The 15,042-nt window shown below is 35.1% G+C and overlaps 1 protein-coding gene across 5 annotated transcripts in view; it reads right to left on the minus strand.

Annotated features, from left to right (window-relative positions):
* Positions 1 to 15,042, minus strand: part of LOC120413859 (LIM domain transcription factor LMO4) — a 361,145-nt gene that overhangs the window by 84,731 nt on the left and 261,372 nt on the right. For 2 of the 5 annotated variants that reach the window (XM_039574816.2, XM_052709009.1), the window contains exon 1: positions 1,028 to 1,211. The exons of 1 other annotated variant lie outside the window; for it this stretch is intronic. The gene's annotated coding sequence lies outside the window, so the exon portion shown is untranslated. Of the gene's footprint in view, positions 1 to 602; positions 921 to 1,027; positions 1,212 to 15,042 lie in introns of those variants that run through there. 2 more of the 5 variants (XM_039574819.2, XM_039574818.2) reach the window with 2 other exon arrangements.

Consider the following 15,042-nt stretch of genomic DNA (forward strand, 5'->3'; position numbering starts at 1 on the left):
CAAGATTCTGAAGTTCTTCGTTTGATTGAGGAGTTTGGGTTTGCTGTCGGTGCAGTTGCTCGATGCTTTTTTTTTTGTTTCGGGGGTTCTGTTTACCTGTCTGCGGACTACCGAACTGTACCGTACACCGATACACCCGTCAGGCTGGGTCCCCGCAGAAGCATAAAATGTGTGGCCCTGGAAGGGGACTTGGTCGGTCGGTCGTCGACGACGACGACGGGTGTGGACACACATAAAATGATAGCAAAGAGAGAAATAGCCAATTAGTGAATGTTTCATCCAATTTTTTCCCCTTCTTCGGAGTGGTGGTCGGATTCGGGTGCGGAGCGGTCGTCGTCAGCTTCTGGTTCTTGGCCCGCCGTGCATTTTATGTGTTCCAAATAGTTTTTGCCGTGGCCCGGCTTGCCGCGGTGGATTGGGAACGTGAAGCTAATTCTGCTATGAAATCACTTCTCACACCCAGCGCGAACCTCGGAACCAAGAGGTGGGGAGGATAATTAAAATGAGTAAAAACGGTTGTCCTCCAAGTTCGGGGGGTAGAGCTGATGGAGAAGGAGGTTGAAGAAGACACGCGGATCACACACATGAGCGCCAGGACTCACAACAGCAGGGTCTTCTTGCCGGCGGTTCCTCTTCCTTACGAGCCACAACAAAAAATAAAGCACTGATACAAGCGCACACAGGCAGCCTGTAGGACACACAACACAACGAACAACAACACAGGAAGAAGGAGCTCTTTTTGCTCTCCGTCTGTACTCGCAGACGAAGGTTCTTGGTCGTGCACACCACCAGCAGAGGCAGAGTGCCAAGCAGTAATGAGTGAGGATTTTAATTAAATTAATTAAAGCATTTTGGCTTTTCTTTTCTCTCTTTGAGTTGCACAAAACAAACAATCATTCAGACTAATGATCGTCGTGAAACGGCGAGCGAACGCGTGCCGAACACTCACTCCAGCCGCTCAACCCCTGTCTAGAGGGTTCTTGGGGTCTCCCCACAACAAACCACGAACGACGACGACGGCACCAACCTTTTCGTTTCTTCCGCCAACGCTTCTCGTCGCAACTCCTTCCCAAACCAAACCTCAGCTCTGCTTGCTGATACTTCGCGCGACGACAACGACTTCTTCTTCGTACCGACGACGACAACCGTCAAAGAACCGACCGTCAGGAACGCGCGTGCGACAAGCTCGAGTGCAAAGGGAGAACTGAGCGGCTCGGCTCACTCGAGAGTCTTCGGAAGCGGCGAACGCGCTTCTCACCGTGCTCTCTCTTTCGTCTCTCACGCGCACAGGACGGAACAAGAAGACACGACCAAACAGGGAACACAACAGAGAGAACGACGACAATCAGCACACACAGTCTCCCTTGGTAGCTGCTGTACGGAAACCTGTATACACACGTTGCTGTACACACAGCAACACAGCAACACGAGTTCAGGATCCGCTCACTTCCCAAACCTAACCTCGCACACTCTCCTTCTCACCCACGTTTCCTCACGTCTCACACGTCTCTGACTCACACTCTCTTCTTCAGCGCAGCGTACCACCAAGGAGTCCGAAGCTCGCAGGAATGGTCGTCTAGCCGCCCGCTTCACACCACTCTCTTTCGACCTCTTCCTCGCTCTCTCGCTTGTTTCGCTTCTCTTGGCGTTCATCGTTCATCAACACCCCAACAAAACGGACCTGACGACGACTGCTGCTGCTGGTTGCATGGCCTGCTTGCCTGCCTGCTTGTCTGTGCTTGTTCTTCCTGTTACGTTGCGTTGCGTCGGTTCTTTCAAGGGTTTCCAGAAGCGTTTATTACTTGCCAGTCTGCCAATTAATTACTCAAATTACTGGTCCAAAATGATTAATTACATAAATTACTTAATTACTTTTCACGACGATAAAAAACATTTAATTTAAATTTAAGTATTCATTTCTACGGTTCTAAACTAAATTATTTATAAATAGCTCATTCGGTAGCTCTTTAAAAAAAATATTATTTGGACTTTTTTCGGGAAATACCACATTTTTAGGAAAAGCATAAAAAATTCTTGCAAAAAAAAAATATTAATTATTTAATAAAAATGAATAGATTTCGGATTCACAAAAAAAAACACTGGGAAATATATCATGGCGTTGCTTTTTGTTGTTAATCAGCTTCGATACACAACATGATAAAAATAAATTTTAGGAGAGTTTTAGGTTTTAGGAGAGAACTATGGTGAATAAGGCCTTCTACATACAGAACCAGTATTTTTTAATCTTTGTTATTCACTCTCATTTGAAATTAATAAAATACTGATATAAAAGATTATACCGTAAACCGGGGAGACTTTGATAGGATTTCAATTTGTTTATGGAATATTTTCCAACAGGTAAGGTTTTTCTCAAGATTATTATTTTTAAAACATGTACTGGGGTAGGCCACACAAAGCCCATGCACTATTTTGGATAAAAACTTTTTTCAATAGTGTTTAGAAAAATAGTTACGTTACAAATTCTTAGTTTAAATTCCGGGGTGACTTTGATAGTCATAGTTTTTCTTGTTAAAATCATATTTATGATGTTCAAACTTTATTTGTACGTTAATTGTGCCATCACTAAAGTAGCTGATGTTGTTTTTAAGAAAAAAAAAATAAATGTTTATATTTAGTTAACTTAGTTTAAAAGTTTTTAACAAAATACATATAAATTTTAGGTAAAATTGTTAAAAAGTCGGAATTTTGCCTGAAATTTGTTAAAACTAGTTTTGTTTATAAAATTATCGATTTATATTGCATTTTATACTGAATTTGAAGCACGAATCACAAGTTTTCACATTTTACATGAAATTTGTTCAACTAAAATTGCTAATAAATTTGGAGATTTTTTTAAATTTTGTTTCAAAAACACATATTATTTATTATTTACAAACTTATTTAACCTTCGGCCTAGTGGAAAATTGTCCAACGAATCCGAAAATGTGTTCCGTTTTCCAATTCAATATCATGTTCATTGAGAAAATCATTACACTTTGAGAAGTTTAACATAATGACCTTCATCAACATTTTCTTTTTTAGTTAACTAACTTTTAAAACTTTTCAAAATTTTATGAAAATTTCTTCTTGAGGTACTTTGAAACAATTCTCTACCAAACTCAGTATGATTCTTAACCATTCCGTACGTGTTTTAATTGTACTCTTCATTTTGAGGAAAAATCGCGCTGAGGCTATCAAAGTCACCCCCGTTTACGGTATATAAATAATAAATAGTTTCGTTGAAGAAGTACAACTAAAAAAAATCAATTACTTTAATTACTCAAAAATTACTTTAATTACCAATTAATTACATTAAATTACTCTAATTACCATGAATTACTAAGTAATTAAATAATTACTTAATTACCACCTAAAAATCAAAGTAATTATTAATTACTTGCCAGTCTGAGGCCTTGCTGGAAACCCTTGGGTTCTTTGACGTTCACTGTTTTGTTTTCGATGCAATTTGGTGATTCGGGATGGTTTCACAATCCAATATCTTTCAATTTCCTAAATATCTCCATTGTGTCTATACTTCCAACCTTTAAAATTTATTTAAAAACCTCCAAAATTCGCATTCTACCTCCCCATCAAAAACCCACCCCCATAACCGGTATCAAATTAATAAAACATTCTTCAAACCTGTCCCCTAGGTTCGCCATCCCCCCACGTAATTTCGGAATGGTTCCAAAAACGGTCCGGGGCTGTACCGTGCTGTGTTTTCATTCAGTTGTACAGCACAAGTTTAGCAACGCGGGCCACCCACACCACCACCGTCATAGACGCGCGCGCTGGTCCCTTTTTGCAAAGAGAACGGAACAGAATGGTGCCGTTTTGTTGGTTGGACTGAATCGGACGAACGGCCAGCAGCAGCGCGCGGCTAGGACAAGAAGATGCAGCTCTCAGAATGGTGGTGTCCGAGACTTGGTAGACGTTTTTGGGGTGTCGGGAAGAGCGATATCGGTGGGAACAGTCGGGATTCGACGTAATAATCCGAGAAAAATAATTATATAATTATTTTTTCGAAATTTTTTTAGGGGGCTAAAAAATACATCATCTGAGCCATAGTGCGTGACGGTGAAAAATCTGGTTGAAAAAATATTAAAAACAGGGACAATAAAATATGTATTTAAAATTATTTATCATCATTTTTGTTTTTTGATAAAATGTACCGTTTTGACGCTAAAAGTACTTTTAAGTATACATTTTCAATTTTTTGCAATTTAAAAATATTTCAGGCTAGAAAAACAAGCTGTAAAAAATATTTTGAAAAGCTGAGTAAATTTCCTATAAAATGAATAATGAGTTCCAAAAATCGTGAACAAGCGTTCATGAAATTGAGAACCACGAACAAAGTGTTCAAATTTCATGAACGTTTTTCTCCGTGTGGAACCTTTGAAAATCGGGCAATTAGTTTATCAGAAACAGTCTCACAAAGAACTCTAATCGATGAAAATGATTTTTTCTAAGTGTCGCCTAATTAGCCTGTAATTTTCAACTGACAATATTTCGGAAACTATTGGTCCGATTTGCAATGTTTTTAATGAAACTTTCGTTAAAAAATGATTTTCTCAATAAAAATGATTTCCAAATTTCAATCAGGCTTATCTTTTGAAAAGGTCTTCACAGAGATAATTAACTTAATTTCATAGTTTAGACCACATAATAACGAGTCACGAGCGATGCCAAAAGAAGCCATTTTGCATCATTAGCTTTTTCATACAAGGCTCCATACAATTGTGCAGGCTTGTCATAAAAAATGGGCATGCCAATATTTGAAAGGTGATTATCAGGATTTTTTTTAAAGGAAAACATGTTAACGTGGAAAAGCTAATTTCCCGATTTTTTTAATTTAATTTTTTGCCATAATTTTTATTTTCCATTTTCAAAATTTTGAATATGTGTTAGGGGTCTTAACAATACGTCTATTGCGCTAGAGTTTTTGATGGTGCTAAATCTGGTTGCGGAAATAAGATTTAAGAAAAAAAATCTCAAAAAATCGTTATCTTTAAAATTATGTTCATGATGAAAAATCAAATATGCAATCAAAAATGACTCAACCAATGCACCGACTGCAAAAAATGCACCGTTTTGAAATTGTACATCTCAGAAAAAGTACCCTTACCAACAATATTTTAAAAAAGATGAGAAAATAACCTACATTTTTCCTTTTTTGCCTTGTTGGTCGGTTGCTGTTTGCCGAGATACAGCCTATTTAATTTTAATCTTGTGAAAAATGAGTTGTTCACAGTGTTATCTTACTAACTTAAATTTATTGACTTTTGGTTCGATTTTAAATTTTAACAATGAAACTTGAAAGGGCTACAACATTTATTTTGGTCATTTTCTAATATCTAACATATTAAATTTGGAATCATTTTGATAAAGAGAGCAGAAATTTATAAAAAGTTTAACTTTTTAACATTAACAATCGTGCCTAGTTGTTCGGACATATTACGAGTTGAAAAATCAAGGCCATAAAATTCCCGTAGCTTTAAAAAAGTGCACATTTTTCAAAAACTATGTTAAGTCATTAAAATTTCAACAATGACTTATAGATGTTTGGGTACCAAAATTTTTGTAATTAAAACGCAACTTTTGGTACCCAGACATGTTTAGGTCATTGCTGAAATTTTGAAGTTATCGCAGTTTTAGTAAAAAAAGTTGTTTTTTTTGCCAATTTCGTTATTCACCGGTTTTTGCGCGCGGCGCGTCAAAAAACACGGATTTTATTTTCAAAAAATCATATCTCGGAATCCTGTTGATGAACTCCTCCCATATTTAGTATGTTATGTAAAAATGTCCGGGGAATCCGATAAAAATATTTCCAGGCATATGCTCTTTGGTCCAGACACCGTCAAAACGGCATTTTAAAGTTTCATACGCCCTTTTCATATGTTAGGCTTGATTTTTGAAACTTCTTACTATTTTTCTTTGAAAGGCCAACTTATCACCTTTCATTTGCGTATAAGACAATTGAAATCGGTTTAAATGGCGAAGAGTTATGATTTTTCGAAAAAAGTGGTTTTTGCGAAAATCGACGAAAATGGCAATTTTTCAGACCACCCTAACACGGCGTAGGTCACCCTAATGGCCAAACAAAAAAATACGGGTCTAATTATTTCGGCCAGGGAACCCCCAGAAAAAATTTGAGCCCGATCCGAGGACTTTTAATTTTTTCCATGCTGTTTTCGTGGGGAATTGCTGTATTGTTTAATTGAATTAAATTTTTGATGAGTTTTCTAATATTGGATTAAACATTTTGATAATATCATAATATTTGAAGCTCGGAGCTACACCAGACTTCAATGTTATGTAAACCAAATTTATCGCAAGAAGTTGGTCCACACATGAAATTGATTGCATTAATAACGATCATGCTTTCTGAGATTTTGTCTTCATCAGATTTTCATATTTTTAGGAAAAAATACCTAACGAATTGATTCGCATATGTTCTTATTATTTTTGTTATACTTTCTTACGTAAGAGCAATAAAAAAGATGCATTATCTTTAATAAGGTGCAAATCTTCAGTGAGAATTTTGGTAAAATAAATCGGATCGGATAAATCGGTTCCTAGTGGTTTTTTAAAAAGCCACAACTTAAAAATTGATATTTGTCGTACGAATACATTCTTAACTTTATATCTCTTTTATGATTCCTGAAAAAACAATTTTTGCAGATTGATTATTTTGTCTTCAGAACTTATGTTTCAATCAATATTTTCTAGTAAACAATGTAAGCTTCTTAAGGGAATTTTCAACTGAAATCGAGTAAAAATAGTTTAAAAGAAAGTGAGCAAGCAAGTTTCCTTCCTAAGTTATGCAAAATAAGTTGTTCAAAAAGAAATAAACAGCATATTGGATGGAATTGTGACCACATCCTTAACCAGTCAAACACCTGAGAAATCCCCCTATGTGCACGAGTCTACAACATATCAAATAAGAAGATATTACATGTAAATTTTTGATTTTATTTTACTTGTGTTTTTTTGCTTTATAATAATACGAGAAAAAAATTTAAATTACTACCGCACTTTCCGCAACTTGACTTTCCCAAAACAGAGAAAACATCTCATCAGAAAACACCAAATATATGTATTTGCTGCACAGAGTGCACCCTGGAAATAAGCAAAGGAAATATTCACTAAACGAGAATGCCAACATTCAAATGAATGTCTCAATTTGATGTCCCAGCGGGCGAACGCGAAAGCCTCATATACTTTTGGGAGGAAAGCTTCCCACCCACTTCCCACCGAGCCTGCTGCTGCTGCTGCTGATTTGGTATGACCATCAGCTGAAAAATCAACCCGTTTTGGCAGGAAATTAGTCCTTAAAAACGTCGGTCGCCGTTTTCGTCGGAGAAAAGCCATCATTCCGCGTTTTGGAAAGGGTGTCCCGAGTGGGTGAATGTATCAATTTAATTTAATTTTGAATCTTTTTAAATAAAACAATATTTATATTTAAGGTATCATGATTTCGTTCAAACCACTTTATTTTCATTTGCAGGAATTACTAACTGTTTTCGATAAATCTTGGTTGAATCATTACCTTCCTCGAGTCACACCATCGTCGAAGGGTGAACCAAGGAAAAGCCTGCCTGCCTTCGCAACAGATCGCAGATGATTGCGTGGGTGGTGGCGGTGGCTCAAAATAGGCTGCAAAAGTTGAAGAGAGGGTGGTGTCCCCTCTCCCTTCCCCCCTACAACCATCCCTCAACTTTCCCGTTCGCTTGCTCTTCATTAATTTGAGAATTTTAATTCAACCCTTCAATTTTTAATAAGCTTCTTGTTAAAATGACATAAATTTTTAATTAAAATTTAATTATCATTATTGTGTGCTGCACGCTGCCGCTGCCTCGGCTTGGCTGACTGACGCTCGTTTTGGCGGAGCTGGAATTGGTGAGTGAGGGTGGGTGGAAATGCCAGACCAGGAAAGACGCAGGAAAATGAAGCAGTTTTGCGAGCATCTTCGCCATGGAGGAGGGAAAAACAGCATCCGTCCAGACCAGAGAGACCAGACTTGTGCTGCTGCTGCTGCTCGTAGGAAAGTTTTTCCCCCTTCTTCCGCTACCACGAAAAATGGCCCCGAAATTGAAAAGGACTGGTGGATGGGAGGGAAATTATGCCGAATGTGGTTCAATTGTGGAACAGAATGGGGACAGTAATTGGGGGGGAATGTTGGCTGGTGGCTGGCTGGATGGGCTCCAAATTGAAATGATTGTCAAAGTTGGTGGTGCCCGCAGGAGGTTTCGATTTTGGTGGATGAATGAATGAATGGAAAGAGGTTGTTCGTTTTATATTGAAATTCTTAGGGGTTAAGGGACATTAATTGATTGAATGAATTCAAGGCAATAAGTCAAGCGGAAAATTACAGATAAAGAGTTAATTGTTAAATATAATAAATATAAATATGATGGTAACAATTTGACACAGTTTTGTTGTTTACAAAATGTTTCTCTTTGAAAAGGCTAATACAAATTTTAATCAAAATTGTTTTTTGCAGGGAACTGAACGTAATGTCTATAGAAAAACAATAAGAAACAAGATTTGAAAAAAATATGAATTGCGGAAGCAGAAAATAAATGTTATTATCTACGTCTTAAAAGCCTTTTGTCAATGCATAGTGGTCCAGATCGAAAAATTAATTGGAAATATAATCTTCCAAAATGTTATTTAAAATATAATAATGTTGGTTGATAATTTCAGTTTTTAAGAAAATGTTACTTTTCAAGAATATTGTTGGACTTTTCTCTTCGAGAATGTTTTATGTTATGCCAATCCAAGGAACGATGTCCAAAGCACTTAAATTTTATCTTGCAATCTTCACCTTGTACGATTAAAATATTTCACAAACTCTTCGTTCTTGATAAAATGAATTTGGACTTACTGGAAAAATGTTAAGCAATTTTAGAGTAAAATAGAATTATTTGTTAATATTATATTTTGAAAAGGTGCAACATAATTTAAATGCATTATGATTGGTAACATTAAAAAGGGGGCAACCGTTGTCTTTTAAATTTCAATGAAAAATTATATAAGGCCACTCTAACAAAATTCAAAAATTGACCAATTTTGAGAACAAGCTGAAATTCCATCGTTCCTCTAATGTTGGCTTATCAGCACTTTGACGTTCAATTACAGTCCCTGAAAAGCATTTTCAATCGAGTGATAAATAGCTAAGCATAAATGAGGTAGCAAGTTTCAACCAAAAGTTATACAAAATAAATTGTTTAAACAGTGAAAATCAGCAAAATGGATGAAAATGGGACTTACACCTGAACTTGCCAAACATATGGCAACATTCCTAATCGAGAAAAGACTGGTTTGGTTTTTTATCACATTTTCGTTAAATTATTATATTGCTTAAAATTTATTAGATTTTTAAAATGTTAAAATGATACAAACATGGAGGAATGAAGTTTCGGTTTTAATTATTTAACCTTTTTTTCAAATACCTAGAAATATATATCTATATTATCATTAGTTTTTACTTAAAAAATGTCCGGAGTTTTGAAAAAGATTGTCCACACCTCATCCAAACAAAAGGACTTTTTTTTATAAAGTGCCATCTCGTTTTTGGCCATAAGATTTTTTCTAACATTTCTGCTTGCCAAAAATCAACGAATTTTTTTAAATTGTTCGTTATTGTGTGAATTCAAATGGGTAATTCTCCGCCAACTCACACAACAGTTGCCCCGACCCCTCTTCGATTTGCGTGAAACTTTGTCCTAAGGGGTAACTTTTGTCACTGATCACGAATCCGAGGTCCATTTTTTGATATCTCGTGACGGAGGGGCGGTACGACCCCTTCAATTTTTGAACATGCGAAAAAAGAAGAGTTTTTCAATTATTTGCAGCCTGAAACGGTGATGAGATAGAAATTTGGTGTCAAAGGGACTTTTATGTAAAATTAGACGCCCGATTTGACGTTACTCCACCGTAAATTTTTTTGGAACATGTTATTTTATGGGAAATTTAATGTTTTTTCGAATCTACATTACCCAGAAGGGTCATTTTTTCATTTAGAACAAAATTTTTGATTTTAAAATTTCGTGTTTTTTCTAACTTTGCAGGGTTATTTTTTAGAGTGTAATAATTTTCTACTAGGTTGTAGAACAGACAATTACAAAAATTTTGATATATAAACATAAGGGGTTTGCTTATAAACATCACGAGTTATCGCGATTTTACAAAAAAAAAAGTTTTGAAATAGTAGTTTATGCAACAAGTTGCAATTAGAGGGTTTTTTCAGCACGAGTCGTACATTTATCCAACGAGGTTCACCGAGTTGGATAAATACGAAGAGTGTTGTTTTGCAATTCCGAAAAACACCCATTGAGTGAAATTTTAAGTCGAATTTTCATGTATTTTGTCAATAAATCGTTTAAATCAAAAAAATGTTGATAAGTGTTACTTTTCGAAACAAGTGCTGAAAAGTTCAACTTTTTAGCACCCATTTACGTGCTGAAAAGTAGAACTTTTCAGCATTTATTTTGAAAAGTGTTGCTATTCGATTCTGCTATTTTTGGTACAGAAAAGTAGGCTATTTCGTCGTTCAAGAATGACAGGAAAAGTAAGTAGTTTCACGACGGAATTGCAAAAAAATACTTTTTGCAATTCCGTCGTGAAACTACTTACTTTTCCTGTCATTCCTGAACGACGAAATAGCCTTCTTTCCTGTACCAAAAATAACAGAATCGAAAAGCAACACTTTTCAAAATAAATGCTGAAAAGTTCTACTTTTCAGCACTGAAATGGGTGTTTTTCGAAATTGCTGTATGGAATGTTGTATGGAACTCGTTGCAAAACTTGATTTTTTCAGCACTCGTCGTATTTATCCAACTCGGTGCACCTCGTTGGATAAATGTACGACTCGTGCTGAAAAAATCCACTTTTTGCAACTTGTTGCATAAACTACTATTTTGTGTTTCTCTTTGTTTCGTCGTCCGTGTCTGTCGCGGGTGACCATGAACGGCCATGATCGACGACGACCAACATTTTCAAAGCTTTTCTTAGTAAAATTGCGATAACTCGTAATGTTTTTAAGCAAACCCCTTATGTTTACATATCAAAATATTTGTCATTGCCTGCTTTACAACTTTGTAGAACATTGTTACACTCTTAAAGTTATATAGTTATAAAAAACACGAAACTTTAAAATGAAAATTTTTGTTCTTAATGAAAAAAATAACCCTTCTGGGTCAATGTAGATTCGAAAAGTACATTAAATTTACCATAAAATGACATTTTCCAAAAAAAAAATTACAGTCGAGTAACGGAAAATAGCAGAGTTTTGTAAACTTTTTCAGTGTTTTTTTTTCGATGAAAAATACGTTTTTTCGGAATTTTGAAATCGGGCGTCTAATTTTACACAAAAGTCCCTTTGACACCAAATATCTATCTCATCACCTTTCCAGGCTGCAAATTATTGAAAAACGCCTCTTTTTTCGCATGTTAAAAAATTGAAGGGGTCGTACCGCCCCTCCGTTACGAGGCATCAATAAACGGACCTCGGATTCGTGATCAGGGACAAAAGTTACCCCTTAGGGCAAAGTTTCACGCAAATCGAAGAGGGGTCGGGACAACTTTTCCCGATTTCGTGTGAGTTGGTAAAGAATTACCCCAATTTCAAATTGTCTAATCAAATTCAACAAAATGTTGGAGAAATTAGGATTAATGTAATTTAGTAACAATCTTTTAGATTATAGAAAACATATTTTATAAAGCTTTTTGAACATATCACATAAAGATAGTTTTGTTGTCAATTTGATCAATTTCCTTCATTTTTATATTCAGTGAATCTTGAAACTATTCAACGTCTACAGTAATAGTTTCCATCCACCCAAAAACTCCTCAAACGCCACAAAGCGATAATGATCTCCTCCAGTGTGCCGGCAGAGCTTCCTTTCCGTCCCATTTTAATGAATCCAATTATTTTTCCGTTAATTATTTTCACGCCAACTTGTCAAACTTCCCTCATGTATCTTTTTTCATGCCCGTTCCCGTTCGTGGCGGCGGCGTCCAGGAAAAACCGGTCGTGCCGTCCCGTGAATCTGCTCCATATAATTAAATGAGCACACAGCATCCATCCGATCCCCTTCCCTCCCCCCTTCAACTTGGTTGGGTGAGGATGGGAGCAGGGTTGCCAGGTCCAAATTGAAAAAATCTGGCCAAATTCTGAAAAAAATCTGGCAAAACCTGGCAGACGAAAATCATACAATTTTCAATAAGGAAAAGGAGGGAGGATATATGAATGTATTTAAAAATTTGTTGAATTCAGATGGTTAACGAATTATTTGGACTCAAAAAGGTTTAATAGCACGTTTAAAAGACATTTTCAATAAAAAAATATTTACAACATTTTGCGATATTTGTTGAAAATCGTTTATTTTAATCAAAAAGTTGTTCAAAATCAGCCGAAAATGAAAAATCTGGCAAAATCTGTCAAAATCTGGCACAGATCATGATTAATCTTTATTCTGGCTGACACTTGAAAAATCTGGCATTCCCAGATTTATCTGGCAACCTGGCAACCCTGGATGGGAGGAAAAACGGGGGAGGGTGTTTATAATTAAAAGAGAAAACGGTATTGGATATGAAAATACACATTTAACATAATTTTATAACTAATTATCTATCCTTTTTCCATTCGCTTGGCTGGCCCTGACTGACTCTGCGCGGGTGGTTCTTCTAGGAAATGACGCCAAAACTCGAAAAAGGGTGGAAAGGGGGTGGATGGACACAACAACAGGCAACAGGAGCAAGCTGCCACTTGGGATACCTCCTGGGAGCCTCACTGATGGTCTCATTTTCTCCCTGAGTGCCACATTTCTCCCGAGAAATTGAGTGCTGTAAATTTTAAGTTATTTTTAAAATTTATTTTTTTGGAAAAAAATAAAATTTTATTTTTTTACTTGTGTTTTTTTATGATGAAAAAAGTGTTGAATTTGATTTGTAATAACTAACATTTTTTAACAAAATTTAAATTATCAGTTGTGGAAATTAAAGTGATTCAATTACCAAATTTCTTTTTAAATTTGAATAACTAGATTAATTTTGATGACTTTTTCTTGTATTTTTTTTATTATTTACCAATTAATTCAGCATTCGCCATATTAAATTACCCACCAAGCTAGCGCGAGCAAGCAGCACCCACCGGAGGTGGGTAAAAATCAACCCTTTTTCTCAACCCACCCCTTCTTTTTTCAGGAAGGGGTGGCAGAAACGTGCGCGTGGGTAACTTAGCTTGTTAAGTTTGGGAAAGCAGGGGCTGACGTCAAGCGGTAGCGGTTTCAGCTTTCTTTCTTATGTTTTTAATTAAAATTTTATCTCTCACTGAATGTCTCCGCAGCAATGGTGGGTGGGTGGAAGTGGGATTCAGTTTTGCACGGGTTGACGTTTTCCCCGAAAAATCCTTTCCGTTTTCGTCGTTGACGGTGGCCGTTTCACGGCTAAATTGGAGGACGCGCTTTCGGTGGAGGAGGAAAGTTGGGCGAAAAATAAAAATTTAGCGGGACACACTATTTGTGCTGTGAAATTGGTGCTGCGAGTTCGGCGAATTAATTGGAGCGTGAGTCCTGATGGAGGATACGATGATTTGAAGGCACAGTTTTTGAGCATAATTGGCTCGTTTTAGTGAATGTGAAATTACAGTTCAAATTTTATACGATTGATATTTGGAAAAAAATCTCGCTTGGCTTTAAAACAAAATTGCACCATCTATATAAAAAAATGTGAAGAAATTTATGTAAAAAAATGGCAGAATACGTACCAATGTTTTATTGATGAAAAACATTTAATTAAAAATACTGAATATTCATTTCAATTGACGTTTTGCACTTGAATACAGAAGAGGTTGAAATACAATTTCATGCTGATTTTTTCAGGTAAAAGATAATATTAGTTTTTTTTTAATCTTTGACCGGTCTACCGAAAATTATCTTTTCCATTTTAGATAAATATAATAAATGCGTGGATTCTCAATGAAAAATCATAATTTTTCACAAGAAAACTTGTTTTTCGTTAAGATAGAAAATAAAGTTAGTTTTAAATGAAAAAGTTACACATATTCTGTTTAAATTATTAGGCCAGATAAAATATATTAAGTTCGATCAATTATTAAAACAAAATTCTTCACGCATTACAAAAAAAAAATCCTTTTTTTTTTAAAGGACCAATAAACTATTGTCTTTCATATGTTTATAGGACCTAATAAAAAAACTCTAGAAATGATGTCTTTCTTTTTGTGTAATTATTTATCAAACTTTTGAAAAGTTCTTAAACCACTTAGTTCTGGTCATTTGAGTAATTTTCCTTTCTTCATGGCTTAAAAAATAGAAAATATTTTTTTATGTATCTAAGAAATTTAAGAATATTTAATTTTTTGACAAAAAACATTTTGTTTGTTTGTTTTTCTATCTAATTAATCTAATTTATCTCAGCAACAGTTGCTCCTATCTTCAATAGTTTTTTTTGCAGATTATGATATTTTGTCTGAATTAAAAAAATGTTTTAAGGTGATCATGACTTTTACAGTTATAATTGAAACTATTTATAACACAAAAATCACTTTAAGATTTGTTTGTAAAATACTATTCGATTTCAGATAGATATTATGTAAAAATCTCAATTTTCTTCTGAAATTATTATCTTGGGCCAACCAATTTCGAATATTTTGTGCAACAGCTTAAAAGATTGTATTTTTGATAATTTTAAAAACAGCCAAAATAAATAAAAATATCAAAAATTGTATTTTTTCGTAATATGTTTTTTGCAATAAAGTAATGCCTAATTTTATCCAAAGTTTTCCCCCTCACCTTCCGAATTTCTTAACATAATTAGGTGCAAAACATTTAGTTTTGGTTTAAAAATTTAAATTTTCATTGAAGCATCTAAAATTTTTACTGAAAAAAAAATCAGGTCGATTGTAAATTATAAAAAATACAATTCATTCATATTTTTTTTTTATTTAAAAATGGCTTTTCAATTTTTTTAAAAACAGACCACAGATCGGAAAAGACAAAAAAAATAAGAAAAAATATA

The sequence above is a fragment of the Culex pipiens genome, chromosome 2 (assembly GCF_016801865.2).
Source record: "Culex pipiens pallens isolate TS chromosome 2, TS_CPP_V2, whole genome shotgun sequence".
In the NCBI taxonomy this organism is placed as follows: domain Eukaryota; kingdom Metazoa; phylum Arthropoda; class Insecta; order Diptera; family Culicidae; genus Culex; species Culex pipiens.